General features: G+C 45.9%; 1 protein-coding gene and 9 non-coding genes across 10 annotated transcripts in view; 9 read left to right on the forward strand and 1 right to left on the reverse strand.

The window, feature by feature from the left end:
* The window catches only part of LOC137491106 (uncharacterized), a 1,257,671-nt gene that overhangs the window by 1,162,668 nt on the left and 77,700 nt on the right, over positions 1-17,303 (reverse strand). The gene's annotated exons all lie outside the window — the stretch shown is intronic.
* On the forward strand, positions 6,192-6,265 carry trnan-guu (transfer RNA asparagine (anticodon GUU)). Its single transcript has one exon. It is a non-coding gene; the product is annotated as a tRNA-Asn (tRNA).
* Positions 8,141-8,213, forward strand: trnak-cuu (transfer RNA lysine (anticodon CUU)). The gene has a single exon. It is a non-coding gene; the product is annotated as a tRNA-Lys (tRNA).
* Positions 9,590-9,663, forward strand: trnan-guu (transfer RNA asparagine (anticodon GUU)). Its single transcript has one exon. It is a non-coding gene; the product is annotated as a tRNA-Asn (tRNA).
* On the forward strand, positions 9,833-9,905 carry trnak-cuu (transfer RNA lysine (anticodon CUU)). The gene has a single exon. It is a non-coding gene; the product is annotated as a tRNA-Lys (tRNA).
* Positions 10,016-10,089, forward strand: trnan-guu (transfer RNA asparagine (anticodon GUU)). The gene has a single exon. It is a non-coding gene; the product is annotated as a tRNA-Asn (tRNA).
* Positions 10,855-10,928, forward strand: trnan-guu (transfer RNA asparagine (anticodon GUU)). The gene has a single exon. It is a non-coding gene; the product is annotated as a tRNA-Asn (tRNA).
* On the forward strand, positions 11,935-12,007 carry trnak-cuu (transfer RNA lysine (anticodon CUU)). The gene has a single exon. It is a non-coding gene; the product is annotated as a tRNA-Lys (tRNA).
* On the forward strand, positions 12,953-13,026 carry trnan-guu (transfer RNA asparagine (anticodon GUU)). The gene has a single exon. It is a non-coding gene; the product is annotated as a tRNA-Asn (tRNA).
* trnak-cuu (transfer RNA lysine (anticodon CUU)) lies at positions 13,622-13,694 on the forward strand. Its single transcript has one exon. It is a non-coding gene; the product is annotated as a tRNA-Lys (tRNA).

A 17,303-nucleotide genomic window follows, 5' to 3' on the forward strand; every position in this document is an offset into this window, starting at 1 on the left:
GTGCACTGGGCATATATCCTGGGCCACATTCTGTCCAGCGTTACAAGACAAAATCAGGATTTAGCAGAATATTCTCACGGGTAGGGAAGGTATTACTGTAAACAGTGTCTAGCTCTTGAAACAGCTTCTCATCAACCTGGCTAGCTCAGTCGGTAGAGCATGAGATTCTTCATCTCAGGGTCGTGGGTTTGAGCCCTTCGTTGGGCGTTTCTGTTACTTTTCTCTCTCTCTCTCAACAAACTTACATTAGGTTTCGTATAGCAGACCTTTTGAGACAAAGTTCCGCCTTTCTACCACTGTAGGTGACTTCTTACTCAGTCTCTGTGGCGCAATAGGTTAGCGCGTTCGGCTGTTAACTGAAAGGTTTGTGGTTCAAGCCCACCCAGGGACGAATTAGGCATTTTGCTGCCTTGCAACTGCTAACACGTGCACTGGGCATATATCCTGGGCCACATTCTGTCCAGCGTTACAAGATGAAATCAGGATTTAGCAGAAGATTGTCACGGGTAGGGAAGGTATTACTGTAAACGGTGTCTAGCTCTTAAATGAACTTCAGCCGGCTAGTTCAGTTGGTAGAGCATGAGACCCTTAATCTCAAGGTCGTGGGTTCGAGCCCCGCGTTGGGTGTTTCTGTTGCCTCTCTCTCTCTCAGCAAACTTTCATTAGGGTTCTTATAGCAGACCTTTTGAAAAAAAGTTCCGCCTTTCTACCACTGTAGGTGACTTCTTACTCAGTCTCTGTGGCGCTATAGGTTAGCGCGTTCGGCTGTTAACTGAAAGGTTGGTGGTTCAACCCCACCCAGGGACGAATTAGGCATTTTGCTGCCTTGCAACTGCTAACACGTGCACTGGGCATATATCCTGGGCCACATTCTGTCCAGCGTTACAAGATGAAATCAGGATTTAGCAGAAGATTGTCACGGGTAGGGAAGGTATTACAGAAAACGGTGTCTAGCTCTTAAACGAGCTTCAGCCGGCTAGGTCAGTCAGTAGAGCATGAGACTCTTATTCTCAGGGTCGTGGGTTCGAGCCCCACGTTGGATGTTTCTGTTGCCTCTCTCTCAGCAAACTTTCATTAGGCTTCATATAGCAGACCTTTTGAAACAAAGTTCCGCCTTTCTACCACTGTAGGTGACTTTTTCCCTAAGTCTCTGTGGCGCAATTGGTTAGCGCGTTCGGCTGTTAACTGAAAGCTTGGTGGTTCAAGCCCACCCAGGGACGAATTAAGCATTTTGCTGCCTTGCAACTGCTAACACGTGCACTGGGCATTTATCCTGGGCCACATTCTGTCCAGCGTTACAAGATGAAATCAGGATTTAGCAGAATATTCTCACGGGTAGGGAAGGTATTACTGTAAACAGTGTCTAGCTCTTGAAACAGCTTCTCATCAACCTTGGCTAGCTCAGTCGGTAGAGCATGAGATTCTTCATCTCAGGGTCGTGGGTTTGAGCCCCTCGTTGGGCGTTTCTGTTACTTTTCTCTCTCTCTCTCAGCAAACTTACATTAGGGTTCGTATAGCAGACCTTTTGAGACAAAGTTCCGCCTTTCTACCACTGTAGGTGACCTTTCCCTAAGTCTCTGTGTCGCAATAGGTTAGCGCGTTCGGCTGTTAACTGAAAGGTTGGTGGTTCAACCCCACCCAGGGACGAATTAGACATTTTGCTGCCTTGCAACTGCTAACACGTGCACTGGGCATATATCCTGGGCCACATTCTGTCCAGCGTTACAAGATGAAATCAGGATTTAGCAGAATATTCTCATGGGTAGGGAAGGTATTACTGTAAACGGTGTCTAGCTCTTAAATGAACTTCAGCCGGCTAGTTCAGTTGGTAGAGCATGAGACCCTTAATCTCAAGGTCGTGGGTTCGAGCCCCGCGTTGGGTGTTTCTGTTGCCTCTCTCTCTCTCAGCAAACTTTCATTAGGGTTCTTATAGCAGACCTTTTGAAAAAAAGTTCCGCCTTTCTACCACTGTAGGTGACTTCTTACTCAGTCTCTGTGGCGCTATAGGTTAGCGCGTTCGGCTGTTAACTGAAAGGTTGGTGGTTCAACCCCACCCAGGGACGAATTAGGCATTTTGCTGCCTTGCAACTGCTAACACGTGCACTGGGCATATATCCTGGGCCACATTCTGTCCAGCGTTACAAGATGAAATCAGGATTTAGCAGAAGATTGTCACGGGTAGGGAAGGTATTACAGAAAACGGTGTCTAGCTCTTAAACGAGCTTCAGCCGGCTAGGTCAGTCAGTAGAGCATGAGACTCTTATTCTCAGGGTCGTGGGTTCGAGCCCCACGTTGGATGTTTCTGTTGCCTCTCTCTCAGCAAACTTTCATTAGGCTTCATATAGCAGACCTTTTGAAACAAAGTTCCGCCTTTCTACCACTGTAGGTGACTTTTCCCTAAGTCTCTGTGGTGCAATTGGTTAGCGCGTTCGGCTGTTAACTGAAAGCTTGGTGGTTCAAGCCCACCCAGGGACGAATTAAGCATTTTGCTGCCTTGCAACTGCTAACACGTGCACTGGGCATTTATCCTGGGCCACATTCTGTCCAGCGTTACAAGATGAAATCAGGATTTAGCAGAATATTCTCACGGGTAGGGAAGGTATTACTGTAAACAGTGTCTAGCTCTTGAAACAGCTTCTCATCAACCTTGGCTAGCTCAGTCGGTAGAGCATGAGATTCTTCATCTCAGGGTTGTGGGTTTGAGCCCCTCGTTGGGCGTTTCTGTTACTTTTCTCTCTCTCTCTCAGCAAACTTACATTAGGGTTCGTATAGCAGACCTTTTGAGACAAAGTTCCGCCTTTCTACCACTGTAGGTGACCTTTCCCTAAGTCTCTGTGTCGCAATAGGTTAGCGCGTTCGGCTTTTAACTGAAAGGTTGGTGGTTCAACCCCACCCAGGGACGAATTAGACATTTTGCTGCCTTGCAACTGCTAACACGTGCACTGGGCATATATCCTGGGCCACATTCTGTCCAGCGTTACAAGACAAAATCAGGATTTAGCAGAATATTCTCACGGGTAGGGAAGGTATTACTGTAAACAGTGTCTAGCTCTTGAAACAGCTTCTCATCAACCTGGCTAGCTCAGTCGGTAGAGCATGAGATTCTTCATCTCAGGGTCGTGGGTTTGAGCCCTTCGTTGGGCGTTTCTGTTACTTTTCTCTCTCTCTCTCAACAAACTTACATTAGGGTTCGTATAGCAGACCTTTTGAGACAAAGTTCCGCCTTTCTACCACTGTAGGTGACTTCTTACTCAGTCTCTGTGGCGCAATAGGTTAGCGCGTTCGGCTGTTAACTGAAAGGTTTGTGGTTCAAGCCCACCCAGGGACGAATTAGGCATTTTGCTGCCTTGCAACTGCTAACACGTGCACTGGGCATATATCCTGGGCCACATTCTGTCCAGCGTTACAAGATGAAATCAGGATTTAGCAGAAGATTGTCACGGGTAGGGAAGGTATTACTGTAAACGGTGTCTAGCTCTTAAATGAACTTCAGCCGGCTAGTTCAGTTGGTAGAGCATGAGACCCTTAATCTCAAGGTCGTGGGTTCGAGCCCCGCGTTGGGTGTTTCTGTTGCCTCTCTCTCTCTCAGCAAACTTTCATTAGGGTTCTTATAGCAGACCTTTTGAAAAAAAGTTCCGCCTTTCTACCACTGTAGGTGACTTCTTACTCAGTCTCTGTGGCGCTATAGGTTAGCGCGTTCGGCTGTTAACTGAAAGGTTGGTGGTTCAACCCCACCCAGGGACGAATTAGGCATTTTGCTGCCTTGCAACTGCTAACACGTGCACTGGGCATATATCCTGGGCCACATTCTGTCCAGCGTTACAAGATGAAATCAGGATTTAGCAGAAGATTGTCACGGGTAGGGAAGGTATTACAGAAAACGGTGTCTAGCTCTTAAACGAGCTTCAGCCGGCTAGGTCAGTCAGTAGAGCATGAGACTCTTATTCTCAGGGTCGTGGGTTCGAGCCCCACGTTGGATGTTTCTGTTGCCTCTCTCTCAGCAAACTTTCATTAGGCTTCATATAGCAGACCTTTTGAAACAAAGTTCCGCCTTTCTACCACTGTAGGTGACTTTTTCCCTAAGTCTCTGTGGCGCAATTGGTTAGCGCGTTCGGCTGTTAACTGAAAGCTTGGTGGTTCAAGCCCACCCAGGGACGAATTAAGCATTTTGCTGCCTTGCAACTGCTAACACGTGCACTGGGCATTTATCCTGGGCCACATTCTGTCCAGCGTTACAAGATGAAATCAGGATTTAGCAGAATATTCTCACGGGTAGGGAAGGTATTACTGTAAACAGTGTCTAGCTCTTGAAACAGCTTCTCATCAACCTTGGCTAGCTCAGTCGGTAGAGCATGAGATTCTTCATCTCAGGGTCGTGGGTTTGAGCCCCTCGTTGGGCGTTTCTGTTACTTTTCTCTCTCTCTCTCAGCAAACTTACATTAGGGTTCGTATAGCAGACCTTTTGAGACAAAGTTCCGCCTTTCTACCACTGTAGGTGACCTTTCCCTAAGTCTCTGTGTCGCAATAGGTTAGCGCGTTCGGCTGTTAACTGAAAGGTTGGTGGTTCAACCCCACCCAGGGACGAATTAGACATTTTGCTGCCTTGCAACTGCTAACACGTGCACTGGGCATATATCCTGGGCCACATTCTGTCCAGCGTTACAAGATGAAATCAGGATTTAGCAGAATATTCTCATGGGTAGGGAAGGTATTACTGTAAACGGTGTCTAGCTCTTAAATGAACTTCAGCCGGCTAGTTCAGTTGGTAGAGCATGAGACCCTTAATCTCAAGGTCGTGGGTTCGAGCCCCGCGTTGGGTGTTTCTGTTGCCTCTCTCTCTCTCAGCAAACTTTCATTAGGGTTCTTATAGCAGACCTTTTGAAAAAAAGTTCCGCCTTTCTACCACTGTAGGTGACTTCTTACTCAGTCTCTGTGGCGCTATAGGTTAGCGCGTTCGGCTGTTAACTGAAAGGTTGGTGGTTCAACCCCACCCAGGGACGAATTAGGCATTTTGCTGCCTTGCAACTGCTAACACGTGCACTGGGCATATATCCTGGGCCACATTCTGTCCAGCGTTACAAGATGAAATCAGGATTTAGCAGAAGATTGTCACGGGTAGGGAAGGTATTACAGAAAACGGTGTCTAGCTCTTAAACGAGCTTCAGCCGGCTAGGTCAGTCAGTAGAGCATGAGACTCTTATTCTCAGGGTCGTGGGTTCGAGCCCCACGTTGGATGTTTCTGTTGCCTCTCTCTCAGCAAACTTTCATTAGGCTTCATATAGCAGACCTTTTGAAACAAAGTTCCGCCTTTCTACCACTGTAGGTGACTTTTCCCTAAGTCTCTGTGGTGCAATTGGTTAGCGCGTTCGGCTGTTAACTGAAAGCTTGGTGGTTCAAGCCCACCCAGGGACGAATTAAGCATTTTGCTGCCTTGCAACTGCTAACACGTGCACTGGGCATTTATCCTGGGCCACATTCTGTCCAGCGTTACAAGATGAAATCAGGATTTAGCAGAATATTCTCACGGGTAGGGAAGGTATTACTGTAAACAGTGTCTAGCTCTTGAAACAGCTTCTCATCAACCTTGGCTAGCTCAGTCGGTAGAGCATGAGATTCTTCATCTCAGGGTTGTGGGTTTGAGCCCCTCGTTGGGCGTTTCTGTTACTTTTTTCTCTCTCTCTCAGCAAACTTACATTAGGGTTCGTATAGCAGACCTTTTGAGACAAAGTTCCGCCTTTCTACCACTGTAGGTGACCTTTCCCTAAGTCTCTGTGTCGCAATAGGTTAGCGCGTTCGGCTTTTAACTGAAAGGTTGGTGGTTCAACCCCACCCAGGGACGAATTAGACATTTTGCTGCCTTGCAACTGCTAACACGTGCACTGGGCATATATCCTGGGCCACATTCTGTCCAGCGTTACAAGATGAAATCAGGATTTAGCAGAATATTCTCATGGGTAGGGAAGGTATTACTGTAAACATTATCTAGCTCTTGAAACAGCTTCTCATCAACCTGGCTAGCTCAGTCGGTAGAGCATGAGATTCTTCATCTCAGGGTCGTGGGTTTGAGCCCCTCGTTGGGTGTTTCTGTTACTTTTCTCTCTCTCTCTCAGCAAACTTACATTAGGGTTTGTATAGCAGACCTTTTGAGACAAAGTTCCGCCTTTCTACCACTGTAGGTGTCTTTTCCCTAAGTCTCTGTAGCGCAATTGGTTAGCGTGTTCGGCTGTTAACTGAAAGGTTGGTGGTTCAACCCCACCCAGGGACGAATTAGGCATTTTGCTGCCTTGCAACTGCTAACACGTGCACTGGGCATATATCCTGGGTCACATTCTGTCCAGCGTTACAAGATGAAATCAGGATTTAGCAGAATATTCTCACAGGTAGGGAAGGTATTACTGTAAGCAGTGTCTAGCTCTTGAAACAGCTTCTCATCAACCTTGGCTAGCTCAGTCGGTAGAGCATGAGATTCTTCATCTCAGGGTCGTGGGTTTGAGCCCCTCGTTGGGCGTTTCTGTTACTTTTCTCTCTCTCTCTCAGCAAACTTACATTAGGGTTCGTAGAGCAGACCTTTTGAGACAAAGTTCCGCCTTTCTACCACTGTAGGTGACTGTACCCTAAGTCTCTATGGCGCAATCGGTTAGTGCGTTCGGCTGTTAACTGAAAGGTTTGTGGTTCAAGCCCACCCAGGGGCGAATTAGGCATTTTGCTGCCTTGCAACTGCTAACACGTGCACTGGGCATATATCCTGGGCCACATTCTGTCCAGCGTTACAAGATGAAATCAGGATTTAGCAGAATATTCTCATGGGTAGGGAAGGTATTACTGTAAACATTATCTAGCTCTTGAAACAGCTTCTCATCAACCTGGCTAGCTCAGTCGGTAGAGCATGAGATTCTTCATCTCAGGGTCGTGGGTTTGAGCCCCTCGTTGGGTGTTTCTGTTACTTTTCTCTCTCTCTCTCAGCAAACTTACATTAGGGTTTGTATAGCAGACCTTTTGAGACAAAGTTCCGCCTTTCTACCACTGTAGGTGTCTTTTCCCTAAGTCTCTGTAGCGCAATTGGTTAGCGTGTTCGGCTGTTAACTGAAAGGTTGGTTGTTCAACCCCACCCAGGGACGAATTAGGCATTTTGCTGCCTTGCAACTGCTAACACGTGCACTGGGCATATATCCTGGGTCACATTCTGTCCAGCGTTACAAGATGAAATCAGGATTTAGCAGAATATTCTCACAGGTAGGGAAGGTATTACTGTAAACAGTGTCTAGCTCTTGAAACAGCTTCTCATCAACCTTGGCTAGCTCAGTCGGTAGAGCATGAGATTCTTCATCTCAGGGTCGTGGGTTTGAGCCCCTCGTTGGGCGTTTCTGTTACTTTTCTCTCTCTCTCTCAGCAAACTTACATAAGGGTTCGTAGAGCAGACCTTTTGAGACAAAGTTCCGCCTTTCTACCACTGTAGGTGACTGTACCCTAAGTCTCTGTGGCGCAATCGGTTAGTGCGTTCGGCTGTTAACTGAAAGGTTTGTGGTTCAAGCCCACCCAGGGGCGAATTAGGCATTTTGCTGCCTTGCAACTGCTAACACGTGCACTGGGCATATATCCTGGGCCACATTCTGTCCAGCGTTACAAGACAAAATCAGGATTTAGCAGAATATTCTCACGGGTAGGGAAGGTATTACTGTAAACAGTGTCTAGCTCTTGAAACAGCTTCTCATCAACCTGGCTAGCTCAGTCGGTAGAGCATGAGATTCTTCATCTCAGGGTCGTGGGTTTGAGCCCTTCGTTGGGCGTTTCTGTTACTTTTCTCTCTCTCTCTCAACAAACTTACATTAGGGTTCGTATAGCAGACCTTTTGAGACAAAGTTCCGCCTTTCTACCACTGTAGGTGACTTCTTACTCAGTCTCTGTGGCGCAATAGGTTAGCGCGTTCGGCTGTTAACTGAAAGGTTGGTGGTTCAAGCCCACCCAAGGACGAATTAGGCATTTTGCTGCCTTGCAACTGCTAACACGTGCACTGGGTATATATCATGGGCCACATTCTGTCCAGCGTTACAAGATGAAATCAGGATTTAGCAGAAGATTTTCAGAGGTAGGGAAGGTATTACAGACAACAGTTTCTAGTTCTTAAAAGAGTTTCTCATCAGCCCGGCTAGCTCAGTCGGTAGAGCATGAGACTCTTAATCTCAGGGTCGTGGGTTCGAGCCCCACGTTGGGCTTTTCTGTTACTTTTCTCTCTCACTCTCAACAAACTTACATTAGGATTCATATAGCAGACCTTTTGAGACAAAGTTCCGCCTTTCTACCACTGTAGGTGACCTTTCCCTAAGTCTCTGTGGCGCAATAGGTTAGTGCGTTCGGCTGTTAACTGAAAGGTTGGTGGTTCAACCCCACCCAGGGACGAATTAGACATTTTGCTGCCTTGCAACAGCTAACACGTGCACTGGGCATATATCCTGGGCCACATTCTGTCCAGCGTTACAAGATGAAATCAGGATTTAGCAGAAGATTGTCACGGGTAGGGAAGGTATTACAGAAAACAGTGTCTAGCTCTTAAACAAGCTTCAGCCGGCTAGGTCAGTCAGTAGAGCATGAGACTCTTATTCTCAGGGTCGTGGGTTCGTGCCCCACGTTGGGTGTTTCTGTTGCCTCTCTCTCAGCAAACTTTCATTAGGCTTCATATAGCAGACCTTTTGAAACAAAGTTCCGCCTTTCTACCACTGTAGGTGAATTTTTACTAAGTTTGTGTGGCGCAATCAGTTAGCGCATTCAACTGTTAACTGAAAGGTTGGTGGTTCAAGCCCACCCAGCGGCGAATTAAGCATTTTGCTGCCTTGCAACTGCTAACACGTGCACTGGGCATATATCCTGGGCCACATTCTGTCCAGCGTTACAAGATGAAATCAGGATTTAACAGAATATTCTCACGGGTAGGGAAGGTATTACTGTAAACAGTGTCTAGCTCTTGAAACAGCTTCTCATCAACCTTGGCTAGCTCAGTCGGTAGAGCATGAGATTCTTCATCTCAGGGTCGTGGATTTGAGCCTCTCGTTGGGCGTTTCTGTTACTTTTCTCTCTCTCTCTCTCAGCAAACTTACATTAGGGTTCGTATAGCAGACCTTTTGAGACAAAGTTCCGCCTTTCTACCACTGTAGGTGTCTTTTCCCTAAGTCTCTGTAGCGCAATTGGTTAGCGTGTTCGGCTGTTAACTGAAAGGTTGTTGTTAAAGCCTACGCAGGGACGAATTCTGCATTTTGCTGCCTTGCAACTGCTAACACGTGCACTGGGCATATATCCTGGGCCACATTCTGTCCAGCGTTACAAGACAAAATCAGGATTTAGCAGAATATTCTCACGGGTAGGGAAGGTATTACTGTAAACAGTGTCTAGCTCTTGAAACAGCTTCTCATCAACCTGGCTAGCTCAGTCGGTAGAGCATGAGATTCTTCATCTCAGGGTCGTGGGTTTGAGCCCTTCGTTGGGCGTTTCTGTTACTTTTCTCTCTCTCTCTCAACAAACTTACATTAGGGTTCGTATAGCAGACCTTTTGAGACAAAGTTCCGCCTTTCTACCACTGTAGGTGACTTCTTACTCAGTCTCTGTGGCGCAATAGGTTAGCGCGTTCGGCTGTTAACTGAAAGGTTGGTGGTTCAACCCCACCCAGGGACGAATCAGGCATTTTGCTGCCTTGCAACTGCTAACACGTGCACTGGACATATATCCTGGGCCACATTCTGTCCAGCGTTACAAGATGAAATCAGGATTTAGCAGAAGATTTTCAAAGGTAGGGAAGTTATTACAGAAAACAGTGTCTAGTTCTTGAAAGACTTTCTCATCAGCCCGGCTAGCTCAGTCGGTAGAGCATGAGACTCTTAATCTCAGGGTCGTGGGTTCGAGCCCCACGTTGGGCGTTTCTGTTACTTTTCTCTCTCACTCTCAACAAACTTACATTAGGGTTCATATAGCAGACCTTTTGAGACAAAGTTCCGCCTTTCTACCACTGTAGGTGACTTTTCCCTAAGTCTCTGTGGCGCAATCGGTTAGCGCGTTCGGCTGTTAACTGAAAGGTTGGTGGTTCAAGCCCACCCAGGGACGAATTAGGCATTTTGCTGCCTTGCAACTGCTAACACGTGCACTGGGCATATATCCTGGGCCACATTCTGTCCAGCGTTACAAGATGAAATCAGGATTTAGCAGAAGATTGTCACGGGTAGGGAAGGTATTACAGAAAACGTTGTCTTGCTCTTAAACGAGCTTCAGCCGACTTGGTCAGTCAGTAGAGCATGAGACTCTTATTCTCAGGGCCGTGGGTTCGAGCCCCACGTTGGGTGTTTCTGTTGCCTTTCTCTCAGCAAACTTTCATTAGGCTTCATATAGCAGACCTTTTGAAACAAAGTTCCGCCTTCCTACCACTGTAGGTGACTTTTTACTAAGTTTGTGAGGCGCAATCAGTTAGCACGTTCAACTGTTAACTGAAAGGTTGGTGGTTCAAGCCCACCCAGGGGCGAATTAAGCATTTTGCTGCCTTGCAACTGCTAACACGTGCACTGGACATTTATCCTGGGCCACATTCTGTCCAGCGTTACAAGATGAAATCAGGATTTAGCAGAATATTCTCATGGGTAGGGAAGGTATTACTGTAAACAGTGTCTAGCTCTTGAAACAGCTTCTCATCAACCTTGGCTAGCTCAGTCGGTAGAGCATGAGATTCTTCATCTCAGGGTCGTGGTTTTGAGCCCCTCGTTGGGCGTTTCTGTTACTATTCTCTCTCTCTCTCAGCAAACTTACATTAGGGTTCGTATAGCAGACCTTTTGAGACAAAGTTCCGCCTTTCTACCACTGTAGGTGACCTTTCCCTAAGTCTCTGTGGCGCAATAGGTTAGCGCGTTCGGCTGTTAACTGAAAGGTTGGTGGTTCAACCCCACCCAGGGACGAATTAGACATTTTGCTGCGTTGCAACTGCTAACACGTGCACTGGGCATATATCCTGGGCCACATTCTGTCCAGCGTTACAAGATGAAATCAGGATTTAGCAGAAGATTGTCACGGGTAGGGAAGGTATTACAGAAAATGGTGTCTAGCTCTTAAGCGAGCTTCAGCCGGCTAGGTCAGTCAGTAGAGCATGAGACTCTCATTCTCAGGGTCGTGGGTTCGAGCCCCACGTTGGGTGTTTCTGTTGCCTCTCTCTCAGCAAACTTTCATTAGGCTTCATATAGCAGACCTTTTGAAACAAAGTTCCGCCTTTCTACCACTGTAAGTGACATTTTACTAAGTTTGTGTGGAGCAATCAGTTAGCGCGTTCAACTGTTAACTGAAAGGTTGGTGGTTCAAGCCCACCCAAGGGCGAACTAAGCATTTTGCTGCCTTGCAACTGCTAACACGTGCACTGGACATATATCCTGGGCCACATTCTGTCCAGCGTTACAAGATGAAATCAGGATTTAGCAGAAGATTTTCAAAGGTAGGGAAGTTATTACAGAAAACAGTTTCTAGTTCTTGAAAGAGTGTCTCATCAGCCAGGCTAGTTCAGTCAGTAGAGCATGAGACTCTTAATCTCAGGGTCGTGGGTTCGAGCCCCACGTTGGGCGTTTCTGTACTTTTCTCTCTCACTCTCAACAAATTTACATTAGGGTTCATATAGCAGACCTTTTGAGACAAAGTTCCGCCTTTCAACTACTGTAGGTGACTTTTCCCTAAGTCTCTGTGGCGCAATCGGTTAGCGTGTTCGGCTGTTAACTGAAAGGTTGGTGGTTCAAGCCCACCCAAGGACTAATTAGGCATTTTGCTGCCTTGCAACTGCTAACACGTGCACTGGGTATATATCATGGGCCACATTCTGTCCAGCGTTACAAGATGAAATCAGGATTTAGCAGAAGATTTTCAGAGGTAGGGAAGGTATTACAGACAACAGTTTCTAGTTCTTAAAAGAGTTTCTCATCAGCCCGGCTAGCTCAGTCGGTAGAGCATGAGACTCTTAATCTCAGGGTCGTGGGTTCGAGCCCCACGTTGGGCGTTTCTGTTACTTTTCTCTCTCACTCTCAACAAACTTACATTAGGATTCATATAGCAGACCTTTTGAGACAAAGTTCCGCCTTTCTACCACTGTAGGTGACCTTTCCCTAAGTCTCTGTGGCGCAATAGGTTAGCGCGTTCGGCTGTTAACTGAAAGGTTGGTGGTTCAACCCCACCCAGGGATGAATTAGACATTTTGCTGCCTTGCAACAGCTAACACGTGCACTGGGCATATATCCTGGGCCACATTCTGTCCAGCGTTACAAGATGAAATCAGGATTTAGCAGAAGATTGTCACGGGTAGGGAAGGTATTACAGAAAACGGTGTCTAGCTCTTAAACAAGCTTCAGCCGGCTAGGTCAGTCAGTAGAGCATGAGACTCTTATTCTCAGGGTCGTGGGTTCGTGCCCCACGTTGGGTGTTTCTGTTGCCTCTCTCTCAGCAAACTTTCATTAGGCTTCATATAGCAGACCTTTTGAAACAAAGTTCCGCCTTTCTACCACTGTAGGTGAATTTTTACTAAGTTTGTGTGGCGCAATCAGTTAGCGCATTCAACTGTTAACTGAAAGGTTGGTGGTTCAAGCCCACCCAGCGGCGAATTAAGCATTTTGCTGCCTTGCAACTGCTAACACGTGCACTGGGCATATATCCTGGGCCACATTCTGTCCAGCGTTACAAGATGAAATCAGGATTTAACAGAATATTCTCACGGGTAGGGAAGGTATTACTGTAAACAGTGTCTAGCTCTTGAAACAGCTTCTCATCAACCTTGGCTAGCTCAGTCGGTAGAGCATGAGATTCTTCATCTCAGGGTCGTGGGTTTGAGCCCCTCGTCGGGGGTTTCTGTTACTTTTCTCTCTCTCAGCAAACTTACATTAGGGTTCGTAGAGCAGACCTTTTGAGACAAAGTTCCGCCTTTCTACCACTGTAGGTGACTTTACCCTAAGTCTCTGTGGCGCAATCGGTTAGCGCGTTCGGCTGTTAACTGAAAGGTTGGTGGTTCAAGCCCACCCAGGGACGAATTAGGCATTTTGCTGCCTTGCAACTGCTAACACGTGCACTGGGCATTTATCCTGGGCCACATTCTGTCCAGCGTTACAAGACAAAATCAGGATTTAGCAGAATATTCTCACAGGTAGGGAAGGTATTACTGTAAACAGTGTCTAGCTCTTGAAACAGCTTCTCATCAACCTGGCTAGCTCAGTCGGTAGAGCATGAGATTCTTCATCTCAGGGTCGTGGGTTTGAGCCCTTCGTTGGGCGTTTCTGTTACTTTTCTCTCTCTCTCTCAACAAACTTACATTAGGGTTCGTATAGCAGACCTTTTGAGACAAAGTTCCGCCTTTCTACCACTGTAGGTGACTTCTTACTCAGTCTCTGTGGCGCAATAGGTTAGTGCGTTCGGCTGTTAACTGAAAGGTTGGTGGTTCAACCCCACCCAGGGACGAATTAGGCATTTTGCTGCCTTGCAACTGCTAACACGTGCACTGGACATATATCCTGGGCCACATTCTGTCCAGCGTTACAAGATGAAATCAGGATTTAGCAGAAGATTTTCAAAGGTAGGGAAGTTATTACAGAAAACAGTGTCTAGTTCTTGAAAGAGTTTCTCATCAGCCCGGCTAGCTCAGTCGGTAGAGCATGAGACTCTTAATCTCAGGGTCGTGGGTTCGAGCCCCCCGTTGGGTGTTTCTGTTACTTTTCTCTCTCTCTCTCTCTCAACAAACTTACATTAGGGTTCGTATAGCAGACCTTTTGAGACAAAGTTCCGCCTTTCTACCACTGTAGGTGACTTTTCCCTTAGTCTCTGTTGGGCTATCAGTTAGTGCGTTCGGCTGTTAACTGAAGGGTTGGTGGTTCAAGCCCACCCAGGGACGAATTAGGCATTTTGCTGCCTTGCAACTGCTAACACGTGCACTGGGCATATATCCTGGGTCACATTCTGTCCAGCGTTACAAGATGAAATCAGGATTTAGCAGAATATTGTCATGGGTAGGGAAGGTATTACTGTAAACAGTGTCTAGCTCTTGAAACAGCTTTTCATCAACCTGGCTAGCTCAGTCGGTGGAGCATGAGATTCTTCATCTCAGGGTTGGGGGTTTGAGCCCCTCGTTGGGCGTTTCTGTTACTTTTCTCTCTCTCTCTCAGCAAACTTACATTAGGGTTCGTATAGCAGACCTTTTGAGACAAAGTTCCGCCTTTCTACCACTGTAGGTGTCGTTTTCCTAAGTCTCTGTAGCGCAATTGGTTAGCGTGTTTGGCTGTTAACTGAAAGGTTGTTGTTAAAGCCTACGCAGGGACGAATTCTGCATTTTGCTGCCTTGCAACTGCTAACACGTGCACTGAGCATATATCATGGGCCACATTCTGTCCAGCGTTACAAGATGAAATCAGGATTTAGCAGAAGATTGTCACGGGTAGGGAAGGTATTACTGTAAACAGTGTCTAGCTCTTGAAAGAGCTTCTCATCAACTTTGGCTAGCTCAGTCGGTAGAGCATGAGACTCTTAATTTCAGGGTCGTGGGTTCGAGCCCCACGTTGGCTGTTTCTGTTACTTTTCTCTCTCTCTCTCAACAAACTTACATTAGGGTTCATATAGCAGACCTTTTGAGACAAAGTTCCGCCTTTCTACCACTGTAGGTGACTTTTGCCTAAGTCTCTGTGGTGCAATCAGTTAGCGCGTTCGGCTGTTAACTGAAAGGTTGGTGGTTCAAGCCCACCCAGGGACGAATTAGACATTTTGCTGCCTTGCAACTGCTAACACGTGCACTGGGCATATATCCTGGGCCACATTCTGTCCAGCGTTACAAGATGAAATCAGGATTTAGCAGAATATTCTCACGGGTAGGGAAGGTATTACTGTAAACAGTGTCTAGCTCCTGAAACAGCTTCTCATCAACCTGGCTAGCTCAGTCGGTAGAGCATGAGATTCTTCATCTCAGGGTCGTGGGTTTGAGCCCCTCGTTGGGCGTTTCTGTTTCTTTTCTCTCTCAGCAAACTTACATTAGGGTTCGTATAGCAGACCTTTTGAGACAAAGTTCCGCCTTTCTACCACTGTAGGTGACTTTTCCCTAAGTCTCTGTGGCGCAATCGGTTAGCGTGTTCGGCTGTTAACTGAAAGGGTGGTGTTTCAAGCCTACGCAGGGGCGAATTCTGCATTTTGCTGCCTTGCAACTGCTAACACGTGCACTGGGCATATATCATGAGCCACATTCTGTCCAGCGTTACAAGATGAAATCAGGATTTAGCAGAAGATTGTCACGGGTAGGGAGGGTATTACTTTAAACATTGTCTAGCTCTTGAAAGAGTTTCTCATCAACTTTGGCTAGCTCAGTCGGTAGAGCATGCGACTCTTAATCTCAGGGTCGTGGGTTCGAGCCCCACGTTGGGCGTTTCTGTTACTTTTCTCTCTCACTCTCAACAAACTTACATCAGGGTTCATATAGCAGACCTTTTGAGACAAAGTTCCGCCTTTCTACCACTGTAGGTGACTTTTCTCTAAGTCTCTGTGGCGCAATCGGTTAGCGCGTTCAGCTGTTAACTGAAAGGTAGGTGGTTCAAGCCCACTCAGGGACGATGCTTATGAGTTAACGGACGACTTGACTATTAAAGGGATAAACTGTGCAGTTAAGAGGCTACAAAACCGTGATTATGTTGTCTCCTTCATGCATCTGCCTGTCTATGTTGCTGATAAAGATATTTTAGACAAATTGGATCATTGGGGAGTTTGTCCCATTTAAAAAATTAAAAGAAGGTTTTATCCGGGCACAAATATTGAAGATGGGACGAGGTTTGTGAAAACCAGATTCCCCAAAGAAGTGGCGTCCCTCCCGTACAGCACAAGAATAGAGATAGCAGAAGGTCCACAATACTTTAGGGTGATGCACAGTCATTAGGTGAAAACGTGCAGGCTGTGCATGAGCCCAGATCATGTGGTAAAAGACTGTCCTGATTTTAGGTGCTATAATTGCGAGGAAAGGGGGCACTTTGCAAAGTTTTGCACTGCTGTAAAGTGCCCGGATTGTAATAAGGTTTTAAATAAATGTGAATGTTGGATTGGGGAAGAGGAGGAGGAGGTAGAGCAGCAGGTGGGCAGGCAGATGTATGAAGGAGACAATATCCAGTCAGAGGACAAAACAGCAACACAAGAAAAAAGTACAGAATCTGAAAGTGAAAAACTACAAGAGAATGAGACTAATGGAATAGACAGAGTCACTGAACAGGAAGGGACAACATGGACACAAATATATATGACTGACAGTTTAAAGAGTGTTTTGGAAGCAGCAGAATTGAGCGATTCGAATAATAAAGACTTAAATCAAGGACAACAGGAAGACACATTTTGGACACAAATGGACATGACAGACAGTTTTCAAAAGGCATTGGACACAGAGGAGACAAAAGGCCAAAGTATTGACGAGCAAGCCGATTTAGAGGAACATTTACAAAAGGATGGAAACAAAGAGACACAGGGGAAATCAGCAAAAAGAAGAAGATCGTTAAAGATAAAACCTAATTTAGAGACTGCAAGAAAAAAACTGCTAAAAGATGAAGAAATTGAATGCGCAAATAAGTATAGCTAAAGGGCTTGGAAGCTAAAGGGCTTGGAAGATATGGACTGAGATGATGTTTTTTATGAATGTTTTTATGTCTTTTATGAATGTTTTTATATTTTTTATGGTTTTAGGAATTGTGTCTTTTAATGCAAGAGGGCTTTTAGACAACAGGAAATTTGAAAAAGTGAAAGAAATGTGTAAATGAGAAGATGTGATTTTACTACAAGAGACAAACTGGAGGGAAGAATGTATGAACGAAATAAGAAAAAGGTGGAGTGGGGAAATGTTATACAATAATGGGGATGGGAGGCTAGGGAGAGGAGTTGCAATTTTATTAAAAGAAAACAGTGGGGTTTTATGTAAAACAATCTATAATGACAAAGAGGGAAAGTGTATGATATGTGAAATGGAGTATGAAAAGAAAAAAGTAATTATGGTGACGCCCCAACAGAGGAGAACAAAAAAAAAAAAAGAGTATTTTAATGTACTTAGAAATTATTTAAAGAAACACGAAAGAGTTATTATCATGGGTGATTTTAACACTGTTTTTAGTAATTTAGAAATGGCTGAGGGAATGGTTTTTAAAACGGATAAGGGGAGAAAAGAACTGAAAATATTGATGGAGGAAATGAATTTAATTGATGTGTGGAGAGAAAGGAATGAACAGACAAAAGAGTACTCAAGAAGACAGATAGTGGGGAATTTTTGTTGTAAAACAAGAATTGATTTTATTTTATGCACA

Source organism: Danio rerio, chromosome 4 (genome assembly GCF_049306965.1).
Source record: "Danio rerio strain Tuebingen ecotype United States chromosome 4, GRCz12tu, whole genome shotgun sequence".
Classification (NCBI taxonomy): Eukaryota; Metazoa; Chordata; class Actinopteri; order Cypriniformes; family Danionidae; genus Danio; species Danio rerio.